This window comes from Calliopsis andreniformis, unplaced genomic scaffold (genome assembly GCF_051401765.1).
Source record: "Calliopsis andreniformis isolate RMS-2024a unplaced genomic scaffold, iyCalAndr_principal scaffold0015, whole genome shotgun sequence".
NCBI classification, from domain to species: domain Eukaryota; kingdom Metazoa; phylum Arthropoda; class Insecta; order Hymenoptera; family Andrenidae; genus Calliopsis; species Calliopsis andreniformis.
This window is the reverse complement of record NW_027480428.1, coordinates 14,463,757-14,483,166: the sequence shown is the minus strand read 5'-3', so window position 1 is coordinate 14,483,166 and position 19,410 is coordinate 14,463,757.

Sequence of the window (19,410 nt, the reverse complement as noted above, 5' to 3'; positions counted from 1 at the left end):
CTTCACTCTAGGGTGGTGCTCCACCAGATCGAATAGTTAGGTCCTTAGAAGTCAACGCCAGAAGCATAAAATACGATATAAATACAACAGCTTTTCCATGGTATAAAAGGAATAATTGCAAACAGTGTGAAAGCTATGGTCATTTCTACATTCCGAGCAACCTAGGCTTCACTCTAGGGCGTTGCTCCAACAGATTGAAGAGTCAGGGCCTTATAAGTCAACGCCCGAAGCATAAAATGCAATAAAAATACAACAGTTTTTCCATCGTATAACAGGATTAATTGCAACCAGTTTGAATGTGATGGTCTTTTCTACGTTCCGGGCAACCTAGGCTTCACTCTAGGGCGTTGCTCCACTAGATCGTATAGTTAGGGCCTAAGAAGTCAACGCCAGAAGCATAAAATACGATATAAATTCAACAGCTTTTCCATCGTATAAAACGAATAATGGTAACCAGTGTGAAAGTTATGGTCATTTCTACGTTCCGGTCAACCTAGGCTTCACTCTAGGACGATGCTCCACCAGATCGAATAGTTAGGGCCTATGAAGTCAACGCCAGAAGCATAAAATACAATAAAGGTGCAACAGTTTTTCCATCGTATAACAGGAATAATTGCAACCAGTGTGAAAGTAATGGTATGTTCTACGTTCCGGGCAACCTAGGCTTCACTCTAGGGCGGTGCTCCACCAGATCAAATAGTTACGGCCTAAGAAGTCAGCGCCAGAAGCATAAATTACAATATAAGTACAACAGCTTTTCCATCGTATATAATGTATTTTTGCAAACAGTGTGGAAGTAATTGTCATTTCTACGTTCCGGGCAACCTAGGCTTCACGCTAGAGTGTTGCTCCACCAGATGGAATAGCTAGGGCCTTGGAAGTCAACGCCCGAAGCATAAAATGCAAAATAAATAGAACTGTTTTTCCATTGTATAAAACGAATAACTGCAACCAGTGTGAAAGTACTGGTCATTTCTACGTTCCGGGTAACCTATGTCTCACTCTAGGGCGTTGCTCCACCAGAACGAATAGCTAGGGACTTAGAATTTAACGCCAGAAGGATAAAATGCAATATAAGTACAACAGTTTTTTCATCGTATAAAATGAATAATTGCAGACATTGTGCAAGTAATGGTCATTTCTACGTTCCGGTCAACCTAGGCGTCACTCTAGGGCGTTGCTCCACTAGATCGAATAGCTAGGGCCTTAGAAGTCAACGCCAGAAGCATAAAATACGATATAAATACAACAGCTTTTCCATCCTATAACAGGAGTAATTGCAACCTGTGTGAGAGTGACGGTCATTTCTACGTTCCGGGCAACCTAGGCTTCACCCTAGGGCGTTGTTCCACCAGACCGAATAGCTAGGGACTTAGAATTCAATGCCAGAAGCATAAAATGCAATATAAATAGAACAGCTTTTCCATCGTTTAAAACGAATAATAGCAACCAGTGTGAAAGTTATGGTCATTTCTACGTTCCGGGCAACCTAGGCTTCACTCTAGGGCGTTGCTCCACTAGATCGAATAGCTACGGCCTTAGAAGCCAACGCCAGAAGCATAAAATACGATATAAATACAACAGCTTTTCCATCGTATAAAAGGTATAAATGCAAACAGTGTGAAAGTAATGGTCATTTCTACGTTCCGGGCAACCTAGGCTTCACTCTAGGGCGTTGCTCCACCAGATCAAACAGTTAGGGCCTTAGAAGTCAACGCCCGAAGCATAAAATACAAAATAAATAGAACAGTTTTTCCATTGTATAAAACGGATAATTGCTACCAGTGTAAAAGTTATGATCATTTCTACGTTCCGGGCAACCTAGGCTTCACTCTACGGCGTTGTTGCACCAGATCGAATAGTTAGGGCCTAAGAAGTCAACACCAGAAGAATAAAATACAAAATAAATACAACAGCCTTTACACCGTATAAAACGAATAATTGCAACCTGTGTGAAGGTTATGGTCATATCTACGTTCCGGGCAACCTAGGCTTCACTGTAGGGCGTTGCTCCACCAGATCGAAGTGTTAGGGCCTAAGAAATCAACACCCGAAGCATAAAATGCAATAAAAATACAACAGTTTTTCCATCGTATAACAGGATAAATTGCAACCCGTTTGAAAGTGATGGTCATTTCTACGTTCCGGGCAACCTAGGTTTCACTCTAGGGCGTTGCTCCACTAGATCGAATAGCTAGGGCCACAGAAGTCAACGCCAGAAGCATAAAATGCGATATAAATACAACAGCTTTTCCATCGTATAAAAGGAATAATTGCAAACAGTGCGAAAGTAATGGCCATTTCTACGTTCCGGGCAACCTAGGCTTCACCCTAGGGCGTTGCTCCACCAGATTAAACAGTTAGGGCCTTAGAAGTCAACGCCCGAAGCATAAAATACGATATAAATACAACAGCTTTTGCATCGTATAAAAGGAATAATTGCAAACAGTGTGGAAGTAATAGTCATTTCTATATTCTGAGCAACCTAGGCTTCATCCAAGGGCGTTGCTCCACCAGATCACACAGATAGGTCCTTAGATGTCAACGCCAGAAGCATACAATACGATATAAATACAACAGCTTTTCCATGGTATAACAGGATTAATTGCAACCAGTTTGAAAGTGATGGTCATTTCGACGTTCCGGGCAGCCTAGACTTCACTCTAGGGCGTTGCTCCACTAGATCGAATAGCTAGGGCCTTAGAAGACAACGCCAGAGGCATAAAATACAATATAAATACAACAGCTTTTCCATTGTATAAAACGAATAATTGCTACCAGTGTAAAAGTTATGGTCATTTCTACGTTCCGGGCAACCTAGGCTTCACTCTAGGACGTTGCTCCACCAGATCGAATAGTTAGGGCCTATGAAGTCAACGCCAGAAGCATAAAATACGATATAAATACAACAGCTTTTCCATCGTATAAAAGGAATAATTGCAAACAGTGTGAAGGTAATGGTATGTTCTACGTTCCGGGCAACCTAGGCTTCACTCTAGGGCGTTGCTCCACCAGAACAAACAGTTAGGGCCTTAGAAGTCAACGCCCGAAGCATAAAATACAAAATAAATAGAACAGTTTTTCCTTTGTATAAAACGAATAATTGCTACCAGTGTAAAAGTTATGGTCATTTCTACGTTCCAGGCAACCTAGGCTTCACCCTAGGGCGTTGTTCCACCAGATCGAATAGTTAGGGCCTAAGAAGTGAACGCCAGAAGCATAAAATTCAATATGAATACAACAGTTTTTCCATCATATAAAACGAGAAATTGCGACCAGTATGAAAGTTATGGTCATTTCTACTTTCCAGGCAACCTAGGCTACACACTAGGGCGTTGCTCCAGCAGATTGAATAGTTAGGGCCTTAGAAGTCAATGCCCGAAGCATAAAATGCAATAAAAGTACAACAGTTTTTCCATCATATAACAGGAATAATTGCAACCAGTTCGAAAGTGATGGTCATTTCTACGTTCCGGGCAATCTCGGCTTCACTCTAGGGCGTTGCTCCACCAGATCGAACAGGTAGGCCCTTTGAAGTCAAAGCCCGAAGCATAAAATACAAAATAAACAGAACAGTCTTTCCATTGTATAAAACGAATAATTATAATAAATAATTATAAAAATAACGCTTCTGGCGTTGAATCCTAAGTCCCTAAGTATTCGATCTCGTGGAGCAACGCTCTACAGTGAAGCTTAGGTTGCCCGGAACGTAGAAATGACGATATCTTTCACACTGGTTGCAATTATTCATTTTATACGATGGCAAAGCTGTTGTATTTATATTCTGTTTTATGCTCCTGGCGTTGACTTCTAAGGCCGTAGTTATAAGATGTGGTGGAGCAACGCCCTAGACTTACGCCTAGGTTGCCCGGAATGTAGAAATGACCAGTACTTTCACACTGGATGCAGTTATTCCTGTTATACAATGGAAAAAATGTTGCATCTCTATTGTATTTTATGCTTCTAGCGTTGCCTTCTTAGGCCATGACTATTCCCTCTGGTGTATCAACGCCGTAGAGTGAAACCTAGGCTGCCGGAACGTAGAAATGACCATTACTTGCCCACTGGTTGCAATTATTCCTGTTATACGATGGAAAGACTGTTGTATATTTATTATATTTTATGCCTCTGGCGTTTAATTGTAAGTCGCTAGCTATTCGATCGGGTGGAGCAACGACCTACAGTGAAGCCTAGGTTGCCCGGAACGTAGATATGACCATTACTTTCACACTGTTGGCAATTATTCATTTTGTACGATGGAAAAGCAGTTGTATTTATATTGTATTTTATGCCTGTGGCGTTGACCTCTAAGGCCGTAGCTATTAGATGTGGTGGAGCAACGCCCCAGAGTGACGCCTAGGGTGCTCGGAACGTAGAAATGACCATTACTTTCACACTGCTAGCAATTATTCGTTTTATACGATGGAAAAGCTGTTGCATTTATATCGTATTTTATGCTCCTTGCGTCGACTTCTTAGGCCCTAACTATCCGATCTGGTGGAGCAATGCCCTAGAGTGAAGCCAAGGTTGCACGGAACGTAGAAATGGCCAGTACTTTCACACTGGTTGCAGTTATTCCTGTTATACGATGGAAAGACTATTGCGTCTTTATTGTATTTTGTGCCTCTGGCGTCGACTTCTAAGGCCCTAACTATTTGATCTGGTGGAGCTACGCCCTAGAGTGAAGCCTAGATTGCCCGGAACGTTGAAATGACCATTACCTTCACGCTTGTTGCAATTACTCCTGTTATACGATGAAAAAACTGTTGAACTTTTATTGAATTTTATGCTTCAGGCGTTTACTTCTAAGGCCGGAGCTATTCCTTGTGGTGGAGCTACGTCCTAGAGTGAAGCCTAGGTTGCCCGGAACGTAGAAATGACCATTACTTTCACGCTGTTTGCAAATATACATTATAAACGATGGAAAAGCTGTTGTATTTATGTTGTATTTTATGCTTCTGGCGTTGACTTCTTAGGCCCTAACTATTTGATCTGGTGGAGCACCCTCCTAGAGTGAAGACTAGGTTGCCCGGAACGTAGAAAGGCCCACTACCTTCAAACTGGTTGCAATTATTCCTCTTATACGATGGAAAAACTCTTGTATCTCTATTGTATTTTATGTTTCGAGTGTTGACTTCCATGGCCCTACCTATTCGATCTGGTGGAGCAACGCCCTACAGTGAAGCCCAGGTTCGCCGGAACGTCGATATGACCATAACATTCACACTGCCTGCAATTGTTCGTTTTATACAATGGAAAGACTGTTGTATTTATAATTTATTTTGTGCTTCTGGCGTTGACTTCTAAGTCCCTAGCTATTAGATATGGTGGAGCAACGCCATAGAGTGAAACCCAGGTTAACCGGAACGTAGAAATGACCAGTACTTTCACACTGGTTGCAGTTATTCCTGTTATACGATGGAAAAACTGTTGCAATTTAGTTCTATTTTATGCCTCTGGCGATGAATTCTAAGTCCCTAACTATTCGATATCGAGGAACAATGCCCTAGAGTGAAGCCTAGGTTGCCAGGAACGTAGAAATGACCAGTACTTTCACACTGTTTGCAAATATACATTATATGCGATGGAAAAGCTGTTGTATTTATATTGTATTTTATGCTTCTGGCGTTGACTTCTTGGGCCCTAACTGTTTGATCTGGTGGCGCACCGCCCTAGAGTGAAGCCTAGGTTGCCCGGAACGTAGAAATGACCATTACTTTCACACTGGTTGCAATTATTCCTGTTATACGATGGAAAAACAGTTGCATCTTTATTGTATTTTATGCTTCTGACACTGACCTCTTAGTCCCTAGCTATTCGATCGGGTGGAGCAACACCCTAGAGGGTAGCCTAGGTTGCCCGGAACGTAGGAATGACCATTACTTTCACACTGGTTGCAATTATTCCTGTTATACGATGGAAGGGCTGTTGTATTTTTATAGTATTTTATGCTCCTGGCGTTGACTTCTTAGGCCCTACCTATTTGATCTGGTGGAGCAACGCCCTAGAGTGAAGCCTATGTTACGCGGAACGTACAAATGACCAGTACTTTCACACTGGTTGCAGATATTCCTGTTATACGATGGAAAAACTGTAGCATTTTTATCGTATTTTATGCTTTTGGCGTTGACTTCTAAGGCCCTAGCTATTCGATTTGGTGGAGCAACGCCCTAGACTGAAGCATAGGTTGCCCGAAACGTAGAAATGACCATAGCCTTAGCACTGGTTGCAACTATTCCTGTTATACGATGGAAAATGTGTTGTATTTATATTGTATTTTATGCTTTGGACGTTGACATCTAAGGCCCTAGCTATTCGATTTGGTGGAGCAGCGCCCTAGAGTGAAGTCTAGGTTGCCCGAAACGTAGAAATGACCATAGCCTTAGCACTGGTTGCAATTATTCCTGTTACACGATGGAAAATGTGTTGTATTTATATTGTATTTTATGCTTCTGGCGCTGGCTTCTCAGGCCATAACTATTCGTTCTGGCGGAGCAACGCCCTAGAGTGAAGCCTAGGTTGCCCGTAACGTAGAAATGACGAGTACTTTCACACTGGTTGCAGTTATTCCTGTTATACGATGGAAAAACTGTCGCTTTTTTATAGTATTTTATGATTCTGGAGTTGACTTCTAAGGTCCTATCAATTCGATCTCGTGGGGCAACGTTCAACAGTGAAGCGTATGTTGCCCGAAACGTAGAAATGACTATCACTTTCACACTGGTTACAATTATTCGTTTCATACAATGGAAAAACTGTTCCATTTATTTTGAATTTTTTGCTTCTGGCTTCGACCCCTAAGGTCCTAGCTATTCGATCTGGTGGGGCAACGTCCAAGAGTGAAGCCTATGTTGCCCGGAACGTAGAAATGACCATTACTTTCACACTGTTTGCAATTATTCATTTTATACGGTGGCAAAGCTGTTGTATTTATATTGTATTTTATGCTTCTGGCGTTGATTTCTAAGTCCCTAGCTATTCCATCTGGTGGAGCAACGCCCTAGAGTTAAACCTAGGTTACCCGGAACGTGGAAATGACCAGTACTTTCACACTGTTAGCAGTTATTCCTGTTATACGATCTAAAAACTGTTGCATCTTTATTGTATTTTATGCTTCTGACGTTGACTTCTAAGGCCCTAGCTGTTCGATCTGGTGGAGCAACGTCCTAGAGTGAAGCCTAGGTTGCTCGGAATGTAGAAATGACCATAACTTTCACACTGGTTGCAATTATTCGTTTTATACGATGGGAAAACTGTTGCAACTTTACTGTATTTTATGCTTCTGGCGCTGACTTCTAAGGCCCTAATTATTCGATGTGGTGGAGCAGCGCCCTAGCGTGAAGCCTAGGTTGCCCGGAACGTAGAAATGACCATCGCTTTCATACTGGTAGCAATTATTCGTTATATACAATGGAAAAACTGTCCTATTTATTTTGTATTTTATGCTTCTGGTTTTGACTTCTAAGGCCTTAACTCTTCGATCTGGTGGAGCAACGCCCTATAGTGAAGCCTAGGTTGCCCGGAACGTAGCAATGACCATTAAGATCACACTGTTTGCAAATATACATTATATACGGTGGAAAAGCTGTTGTATTTATATTGTATTTTATGCTTCTGGCGTTGACTTCTAAGGCCCTAACTATTTGATCTGGTGGAGCACCGCCATAGAGTGAAGCCTAGGTTGCCCGGAACGTAGCACATACCATTACCTTCAAACTGGTTGCAATTATTCCTGTTATACGATGGAAAAGCTGTTCAACCTATTTTGTATTTTATGCTTCGGGCGTCGACTTCTAAGGCCCTAACTATTCGGGCTGGTGGAGCAACATCCTAGAGTGAAGCCTAGGCTGCCCGGAACGTAGAAATGACCATTACTTTCAAACTGGTTGCAATTATTCATGCTATACGATGGAAAAACTGCTGTATTTTTATTGTATTTTATGCTTCTGGCATTGACTTCTAAGATCCTTGCTATTCGATCTCGGGGGCAGCGTCCAAGAGTGAAGCGTGTGTTGCCCGAAACGTAGAAATGACCATTACATTCGCACGGGTTGCAATTATTCGTTTTATACGATGGATAAACTGTTGTATCTATATCGTATTTTATGCTCCTGGCGTTGACTTCTAAGGCCCTAGCTACTCGATCTAGTGGAGCAACGCCCTAGAATGAAGCCTAGGTTGCCCGGTACGTAGAAATGACCATAGCCTGAGCACTGGTTGCAATTATTCCTGTTATACGATGGAAAAGGTGTTGTATTTATATTGTATTTTATGCTTCTGGCGCTGACTTCTCAGGCCCTAACTATTCGATCTGGCGGAGCAGCGCCCTAGAGTGAAGCCAAGGTTGCCCGAAACGTAGAAATGACCATCACTTTCACAATGGTTGCAATTATTCCTGTTATACGGTGGACAAACTGTTGCATTTTTATTGTACTTTATGCTTCTGGCGTTGACTTATAAGTCCCTACGTATTCGATCTGGTGGAGCAATGCCTCACAATTAAATCTAGGATGCCCGAAACGTCGAAATGATGATTACTTTCACACTGGTTGCAATTATTCATGCTATACGATGGAAAAACTGTTGCATTTTGATTGTACTTTATGCTTCTGGCGTTGACTTCTTCGGCCTTAACTACTCGATCTCGGGGGCAGCGTCCAAGGGTGAAGCGTATGTTGCCCGAAACGTAGAAATGACCATTACATTCGCACTGGTTGCAATTATTCTTTTTATACGATGGAAAAACTGTTGTATCTATATCGTATTTTATGCTTCTGGCGTTGTCTTCTAAGGCCCTAACTATTCGATCCAGTGGAGCAACGCCCTAGAATGAAGCCTGGGTTGCCCGGAACGTAGAAATGACCATAGCCTTAGCACTGGTTGCAATTATTCCTGTTATACGATGGAAAGGGTGTTGTATTTATATTGTATTTTATGCTTCTGGCGCTGGCTTCTCAGGCCATAACTATTCGATCTGGCGGAGCAACGCCCTAGAGTGAACCCTAGGTTGCCCGTAACGTAGAAATGCCGAGTACTTTCGCACTGGTTGCAGTTATTCCTGTTATACGATGGAAACACTGTTGCTTTTTTATAGTATTTTATGATTCTGGCGTTGACTTCTAAGGTCCTAGCAATTCGATCTCGTGGGGCAACGTTCAACAGTGAAGCGTATGTTGCCCGAAACGTAGAAATGACAATTACTTTCACACTGGTTACAATTATTCTTTTTATACGATGGAAAAACTGTTGTATTTTTATTGTATTTTATGCGTCTGGAGTTGCTTTCTAAGGCCCCAACTATTCGACCTGGTGGTGCAATGCCCTAGAGCGAAGCCTAGGCTGCACGGAACGTCGAAATGCCCATTACTTTCACACTGTTTGCAATTATTCGTTCTATACGATGGAAAAGCTGTTGCATCTTTATTGTATTTTATGCTTCTGGAGTTCACTTCTTAGGCCTTAACTATTCGATGTGGTGAACAACGCCCTAGGGTGAACCCTAGGTTGTCCGGAACGTAGAAATGAGCATAACTTTCACACTGGTTGCAATTATTCGTTTTATACGATGGAAAAACCGTTGCATCTTTACTGTATTTTATGCTTCTGGCGTTGACTTCTAAGGCCCTAACTATATGATCTGGTGGAGCACCGCCATAGAGTGAAGCCTAGGTTGCCCGGAACGTAGCACATACCATTACCTTCAAACTGGTTGCAATTATTCCTGTTATACGATGGAAAAACTCTTGTATCTCTATTGTATTTTATGTTTCGGGTGTTGACTTCTATGGCCCTACCTATTCGATCTGGTGGAGCAACGCGCTACAGTGAAGCCCAGGTTCGCCGGAACGTCGATATGACCATAACATTCACACTGGTTGCAATTATTCGTTTTATACAATGGAAAGACTGTTGTACTTATAATTTATTTTGTGCTTCTGGCGTTGACATCTAAGTCCCTAGCTATTAGATATGGTGGAGCAACGCCCTAGAGTGAAACCCAGGTTAACCGGAACCTAGAAATGACCAGTACTTTCACACTGGATGCAGTTATTCCTGTTATACGATGGAAAAACTGCTGCAATTTAGTTGTATTTTATGCCTCTGGCGTTGAATTCTAAGTCCCTAACTATTCGATCTGTTTGAACAACGCCCTAGAGTGAAGCCTAGGTTGCCCGGAACGTAGAAATGACCATTACTTTCACACTGGTTACAATTATTCCTGTTATACGATGGAAGGACTGTTGTATTTTTATAGCATTTTATGCTTCTGGCGTTGACATCTTAGGCCCTATCTATTCGATCTGGTGGAGCAACGCCCTAGAGTGAAGCCTAGGTTACCCAGAACGTAGAAATGACCAGTACTTTCACACTGATTGAAATTATTCTTGCTATATGATGGAAAAACTGTTGTACTTTTATCGTATTTTATGCTTTGGGCGTTGACCTCTAAGGCCCTAGCAATTCTATCTGGTGGAGCAACACGCTAGAGGGAAGCCTAGGTTGGCCGGAACGTAGAAATGACCATTACTCTCACACTGGTTGCAATTATTCCTGTTATACGGTGGAAGGACTGTTGTATTTTTATAGCACTTTATGCTTCTGGCGTAGACTTCTTAGGCCCTAACTATTCGCTCTGGTAGAGGAATGCCTCAGAGTTAAGTGTAGGATGCCCGAAACATAGAAATGACATAACTTTCATACTGATTGCAACTATTCGTTCTATACGATGGAAAAGGTGTTCTATTTATATTGTACTTCATGCTTCCGGCGTTGACTTCTTAGGCCCTCACTATTCGATCTGGCGCAGCAACGGCCCAAAGTGAAGCCTAGGTTGCCCGAAACGTAGAAATGACCATTACATTCACACGGGTTGCAATTATTCGTTTTATACGATGGATAAACTGTTGTATCTATATCGTATTTTATGCTCCTGGCGTTGACTTCTAAGGCCCTAGCTACTCGATCTAGTGGAGCAACGCCCTAGAATGAAGCCTAGGTTGCCCGGAACGTAGAAATGACCATAACTTTCACACTGGTAGCAATTATTCGTTTTATACGATGGAAGAACTGTTACATTTATACTGTATTTTATGCGTCTGGTGTTGACCTCTAAGGACCTAATTATTCGATCTGGTGGAGCAACGCCCTAGAGTGAAGCCTAGGTTGCCGGGAACATAGAAATGTCCATCGCTTTCACACTGGTTGCAATTATTCCTGTTGTACGATGGAAAAGCTGTTGTATTTATATCGTATTTTATGCTTCTGGCGCCGACTTCTTAGCCTCTAACTATACCATCTGATGGAACAACGCCCTAGGGTGAAGCCTAGGTTGCCCTGGACGTAGAAATGAACATTACTTTCACACTGGTTGCAATTATTCGTTTTATACAATGGAAAAACTGTTGTACTTATTTTGTATTTGATGCTTCTAGCGTTGACTTCTTAGGCCCTAACTATTCCATCTGGTGGAACAACGCCCTAGGGTGAAGCCTAGGTTGCCCGGAACGTAGAAATGATCATATCCTTCACACTGATAGCAATCAATCGTTTTATACAATGGAAGAATTGTTACAATTATACTGTATTTTATGCTTCTGGTGTTGCCCTCTAATGCCCTAACTATTCGATCTGGTGGAGCAACGCCCTAGAGTGAAGCCTAGGTTGCCGGGAACATAGAAATGACCATCACTTTCACACTGGTTGCAATTATTCCTGTTATACGATGGAAAAGCTGTTGTATCTATATCGTATTTTATGCTTCTGGCGTTGACTTCTTAGGCCCTAACTATTCCATCTGGTGGAACAACGCCCTAGGGTGAACCCTAGGTTGTCCGGAACGTAGAAATGACCATAACTTTCACACTGATTGCAATTATTCGTTTTATACAATGGAAGAGCTGTCGTATTTATATTGTATTTTATGCTACTGGCGTTGACTCCTAAGGCCGTAGCTATTGGATGTGGTGGAGCAACGCCCTAGAGTGACGCCTAGGTTGCCCGGAACGTAGAAATGACCATTACCTTCACGCTTGTTGCAACTATTCCTGTTACTCGACGAAAAAGCTGTTGCATTTCTTATTGTATTTTATGCTTCTGGCTTTGGCTTCTAAGTCCGTAACAATTAGATGTGGTGGAGCAACGCCCTAGAGTGAAGCCAAGGTTGCCCGGAAAGTAGAAATGACCATAACTTTCATACTGGTTCAATTATTCGTTTTATACGATGGAAAAACTGTTGTATTTATATTGTATTTTATGTTTCTGACGTTGAATTCTAAGGCCGTAGCTATTCGATGTGGTGGAGCAACGACCTAGAGTTAAACCTAGGTTACCCGGAACGTAGAAATGACCAGTACTTTCACACTGTTTGCAGTTATTCCTGTTACACGATGGAAAAACTGTTGCATATTTATTGTATTTTGTGCTTCTGGCGTCGACTACTAAGGCCCTAACTGTTCGATCTGGTGGAGCAACGCCCTAGAGTGAAGCCTAGGTTAACCGGAACGTAGAAATTACCATTACTTTCACAATGTTTGCAATTATTCATTTTATACGATGGAAAAACTGTTGTACTTATATTGTATTTTATCCTTCGGGCGTTGATTTCTAGGTCCCTAGCTATTCGATCTGGTGGAGCAACGCCCTAGAGTTAAACCTAGGTTACCCGAAACACAGAAATGACCAGTACTTTCACACTGTTTGCAGTTATTCCTGTTATACGATGGAAAAACTGTTGCATCTTTATTGTATTTTATGCTTCTGGCGTTGACTACTAAGGCCCCAACTGTTCGATCTGGTGGAGCAACGCCCTAGAGTGAAGCCTAGGTTGCCGGGAACATAGAAATGTCCATCGCTTTCACACTGGTTGCAATTATTCCTGTTGTACGATGGAAAAGCTGTTGTATTTATATCGTATTTTATGCTTCTGGCGCCGACTTCTTAGCCTCTAACTATACCATCTGATGGAACAACGCCCTAGGGTGAAGCCTAGGTTGCCCTGGACGTAGAAATGAACATTACTTTCACACTGGTTGCAATTATTCGTTTTATACAATGGAAAAACTGTTGTACTTATTTTGTATTTGATGCTTCTAGCGTTGACTTCTTAGGCCCTAACTATTCCATCTGGTGGAACAACGCCCTAGGGTGAAGCCTAGGTTGCCCGGAACGTAGAAATGACCATATCCTTCACACTGATAGCAATCAATCGTTTTATACAATGGAAGAATTGTTACAATTATACTGTATTTTATGCTTCTGGTGTTGCCCTCTAATGCCCTAACTATTCGATCTGGTGGAGCAACGCCCTAGAGTGAAGCCTAGGTTGCCGGGAACATAGAAATGACCATCACTTTCACACTGGTTGCAATTATTCCTGTTATACGATGGAAAAGCTGTTGTATCTATATCGTATTTTATGCTTCTGGCGTTGACTTCTTAGGCCCTAACTATTCCATCTGGTGGAACAACGCCCTAGGGTGAACCCTAGGTTGTCCGGAACGTAGAAATGACCATAACTTTCACACTGATTGCAATTATTCGTTTTATACAATGGAAGAGCTGTCGTATTTATATTGTATTTTATGCTACTGGCGTTGACTCCTAAGGCCGTAGCTATTGGATGTGGTGGAGCAACGCCCTAGAGTGACGCCTAGGTTGCCCGGAACGTAGAAATGACCATTACCTTCACGCTTGTTGCAACTATTCCTGTTACTCGACGAAAAAGCTGTTGCATTTCTTATTGTATTTTATGCTTCTGGCTTTGGCTTCTAAGTCCGTAACAATTAGATGTGGTGGAGCAACGCCCTAGAGTGAAGCCAAGGTTGCCCGCAAAGTAGAAATGACCATAACTTTCATACTGGTTCAATTATTCGTTTTATACGATGGAAAAACTGTTGTATTTATATTGTATTTTATGTTTCTGACGTTGAATTCTAAGGCCGTAGCTATTCGATGTGGTGGAGCAACGACCTAGAGTTAAACCTAGGTTACCCGGAACGTAGAAATGACCAGTACTTTCACACTGTTTGCAGTTATTCCTGTTACACGATGGAAAAACTGTTGCATATTTATTGTATTTTGTGCTTCTGGCGTCGACTACTAAGGCCCTAACTGTTCGATCTGGTGGAGCAACGCCCTAGAGTGAAGCCTAGGTTAACCGGAACGTAGAAATGACCATTACTTTCACAATGTTTGCAATTATTCATTTTATACGATGGAAAAACTGTTGTACTTATATTGTATTTTATCCTTCTGGCGTTGATTTCTAGGTCCCTAGCTATTCGATCTGGTGGAGCAACGCCCTAGAGTTAAACCTAGGTTACCCGAAACAGAGAAATGACCAGTACTTTCACACTGTTTGCAGTTATTCCTGTTATACGATGGAAAAACTGTTGCATCTTTATTGTATTTTATGCTTCTGGCGTTGACTACTAAGGCCCCAACTGTTCGATCTGGTGGAGCAACGCCCTAGTGTGTAGCCTAGGTTGCTCGGAATGTTGAAATGTCCATAACTTTCACACTGGTTGTAATTATTCGTTTTATACGATGGAAAAACTGTTGCATCTGTATTGCATTTTATGCTTCTGGCGTTGACATCTAAGGCCCTAATTATTCGATCTGGTGGAACAACGCCCTAGAGTGACGCCTAGGTTCCCCGGAACGTAGAAATGACCTTTACTTTCACAATGTTAGCAATTATTAGTTTTATACCATGGAAAAACTGTTGTACATATATTGTATTTTATTCTTCTGGCGTTGACTTCATAGACCCTAACTATTCGATCTGGTGGAGCACCGCCTTAGAGTGAAACGTAGGTTACTCGGAACGTAGAAATGACCATTACATTCACACTGGTTGCAATTATTCCTGTTATGACCATTACTTTCACATTGTTTGCAATTATTCATTTTATACGATGGAAAAGCTGTTGTATTTATATCGTATTTTATGCTTCTGGCGTCGACTTCTTAGCCTCTAACTATACCATCTGATGGAACAACGCCCTAGGGTGAAGGCTAGGTTGCCCTGGACGTAGAAATGAACATTACTTTCACACTGGTTGCAATTATTCGTTTTATACAATGGAAAAACTGTTGTACTTATTTTGTATTTGATGCTTCTAGCGTTGACTTCTTAGGCCCTAACTATTCCATCTGGTGGAACAACGCCCTAGGGTGAAGCCTAGGTTGCCCGGAACGTAGAAATGACCTTTACTTTCACAATGTTAGCAATTATTAGTTTTATACCATGGAAAAACTGTTGTACATATATTGTATTTTATTCTTCTGGCGTTGACTTCATAGACCCTAACTATTCGATCTGGTGGAGCACCGCCCTATAGTGAAGCCTAGGTTGCCGGGAACGTAGAAATGACCGTTACTTTCACACTTGTTGCAATTATTCGTTTTATACGATGGAAAAACTGTTGTATTTATTTTGTATTTGGTGCTTCTGGCGTTGACTTCCTACGCCTTAACTATTCGATCTGGTGGAGCAGCGCCATAGAGTGAAGCCTAGGGTGCCCGGAAAGTAGAAATGAACATTATTTTCACACTGGTTGCAATTATTCGTTTTATACGATGGAAAAACTGTTGTATTTATTATGTATTTTATGCTTCTGCCGTTGTATTTTAAGGCCGTAGCTATTCGATGTGGTGGAGCAACGCCCTAGAGTGAAGCCTAGGTTGCCCGGAACCTAGAAATGACCATTACTTTCTCACTATTTGCAATTATTCGTTTTATACGATGGAAAAGCTGTTGTATTTATATTGTATTTTATGCTTCTGGCGTTGACTTGTAAGGCCGTAGCTATTAGATGTGGTGGAGCGACGCCCTAGTGTGACGCCTAGGTTGCCCGGAACGTAGAAATGACGATTACTTTCACAATGTTTGCAATTATTCGTTTTATACGATGGAAAAACTGTTGTACTTATATTGTATTTTATTCTTCTGGCGTTGATTTCTAAGTCCCTAGCTATTCGATCTGGTGGAGCAACGCCCTAGAGTTAAACCTAGGTTACCCGGAACGTAGAAATGACCAGTACTTTCACAATGTTTGCAATTATTCATTTTATACGATGGAAAAACTGTTGTACTTATATTGTATTTTATTCTTCTGGCGTTTACTTCTTAGGCGCTAACTATTCGATCTGGTGGAACAACGCCCTAGAGTGAAGCCTAGGTTGCCCGGAACGTAGCAATGACCATTACGATCACACTGTTTGCAAATATACATTATATACGATAGAAAAGCTGTTGTATTTATATTGTATTTTATGCTTCTGGCGTTTACTTCTTAGGCCCTAATTATTCGATCTGGTGGAGCACCGCCATAGAGTGAAGCGTAGGTTGCCCGGAACGTAGCACATACCATTACCTTCAAACAGGTTGCAATTATTCCTGTTATACGATGGAAAAGCTGTACAATTTCTTTTGTATTTTATGCTTCGGGTGTCGACTTATAAGGCCCTAACTATTCGGGCTGGTGGAGCAACATCCTAGAGTGAAGCCTAGGCTGCCCGGAACGTAGAAATGACCATCACTTTCACACTGGTTGCAATTATTCCGGTTATACGATGGAAAGACTCTTGTATATTTATTGTATTTTATGCTTGGGCGCTGACTTCTATGGCACTACCTATTCGACCTGTTGGAGCAACACCCTACAGTGAAGCCTAGGTTGCCCGGAACGTGGACATGACCATAATCTTCTCATAGGTTGCAATTATTCGTTTTATACGATGGAAAGACTGTTGTATTTATTTTGTAGTTTATGCTTCTGGCGTTGACTTTTAAGGCCCTAACTGTTCGATCTGGTGGAGCAACGCCCTAGAGTGAAGCCTAGGTTGCCCGGAACGTAGAAATGATCATAACTTTCATACTGGTAGCAATTATTCGTTGTATACAATGGAAAAACTGTCTCTATTTATTTTGTATTTTATGCTTCTGGCGTTGACTTCTAAGGCCCTAACTCTTCTATCTGGTGGAGCAGCGCCTCAGAGTTAAGTCTAGGATGCACGAAACGCCGAAATGATCATTACTTTCACATTGGTTGCAATTATACGTTTTATACGATGGAAAAGCTGTTGTATTTATATCGTATTTTTTGCTTCTGGCGTTGTCTTCTTAGGCCCTAACTATTCCATCTGGTGGAACAACGCCCTAGGGTGAAGCCTACGTTGCCCGGAACGTAGAAATGACCACAACTTTCACACTGGTAGCAATTAATCGTTTTATACAATGGAAGAACTGTTATATTTATACTGTATTTTATGTTTCTGATGTTGACTTCTAAGGCCCTAACTATTCGATCTGGTGGAGCAACGCCCTATAGTGAAGCCTAGGTTGCCGGGAACGTAGAAATGACCATCACTTTCACACTGGTTGCAATTATTCCTGTTATATGATGGAAAAGCTGTTGTATTTATATCGTATTTTATGCTTCTGGCGTTGACTTCTTAGGCCATAACTATTCCGTCTGGTGGTGCAACGCCATAGAGTAAAACGTAGGTTGCAAGGATCGTAGATATGGCCATTATATTCCTACTAGTTGCAATTATTCCTGTTATACGATGGAAAAACTGTTTTATTTATATTGTATTTTATGCTTCTGGAGTTGAATTCGAAGTCTCTAGCTATTCGATCTGGTGGAGCAACGCCCTAGAGTGACGCCTAGGTTGCCCGGCACGTAGAAATGACCATTACTTTCACAATGTTTGCAATTATTCATTTTATACGATGGTAAACTGTTGTACTTATATTGCATTTTATTCTTCTGGCGTTGACTTCTTAGGCCCTAACTATTCGATCTGGTGGATCAACACCCTAGAGTGAAGCCTAGGTTGCTCGGAATGTAAAAATGACCATAACATTCACACTGGTTGAAATTATTCGTTTTATACGATGGAAAAACTGTTATATTTAAGTTGTATTTTATGCTTCTGGCGTTGATTTCTTAGGCCCGAACTATTCAATCTGGTGGAACAACACACTCGAGTGAGGCCTAGGTTCCCCGGAACGTAGAAATGACCATCACTTCCATACTGGTAGCAATCATTCGTTTTATACGATGGAAAAACTGTTGTATTTTTATTGCATTTTATGCTTCCGTCGTTCACTTCTAGGGCCCTAACTATTCAATCTGTTGGAGCAACGCCCTAGGGTGAAGCCTAGGTTGCCCGGAAAGTAGAAATGACGTTAACTTTCATACTGATTGCAATTATTCGTTTTATACGATGGAAAAACTGTTGTATTTATATTGTTTTTTATGCTTCTGGCGTTGACTTCTAAGGCATTAACTATTCGATCTGGTGGAGCAACGCCCTGTGGTGAAGCCTAGGTTGCCCGGAACGTAGAAATGACCATAACTTTCACACTGGTTGCTATTATTCGCTTTATACGATGGAAAAACTGTTATATTTATATTGTATTTTATGCTTCTGGAGTTGCCTTCTTAGGCCCTAACTGTTCGATCTGGTGGAACAACGCCCTAGAGTGAAGCCTAGGTTACCCGGAACGTAGGAATGACCAGTACTTTCACACTGTTTGCAGTTACTCCTGTTATACGATGGAAAAACTGTTGCATCTTTATTGAATTTTATGCTTCTGGCGTTGACTTCTAAGGCCCTAACTATTCTATCTGGTGGATCAACACCATAGGGTGAAGCCTAGGTTGCTCGGAATGTAAAAATTACCATAACATTCTCACTGGCTGAAATTATTCGTTTTATACGATGGAAAAGCTGTTGCACCTTTATTGTATTTTATGCTTCTGGCGTTGACTTCGAAGGCCCTAACTATTCGATCTGGTGCAGCAACGCCCTAGAGTGAAGCCTAGGTTGCCCGGAACGTAGAAATGACCATCACTTTCAAACTGGTTGCAATTAATCCTTTTATACGATGGAAAAACTGTTGAATTTTTATTGCATTTTATGCTTCCGGCGTTGACTTCTAATGCCTTAACTATTCAATCTGTTGGAGCAACACCCAAGGGTGAAGCCTAGGTTGCCCGGAAAGAAGAAATGACGTTAACATTCATACTGTTTGCAATTACTCGTTTTATATGATGGAAAAACTGTTGTATTTATATTGTATTTTATGCTTGTGGCGTTCACTTCTTAGGCCCTAACTATTCGATCTGATGGAACAGCGCCCTAGGGTGAAACCTAGGTTGCCCGGAACGTAGAAATGACCATAACTTTTACACTGGTAGCAATTATTCGTTTTATACAATGGAAAAACTGTTCAATTTATTTTCTATTTTATGCTTCGGGCGTTGACTTCTAAGGCCCTCACTGTTAGATCTGGTGGAGCAACGCCCTAGAGTGAAGCCTAGGTTGCCCGGAACGTAGAATTGACCATAACTTTCACACTGGTTGCTATTATTCGTTCTATACATTGGAAAAACTGTT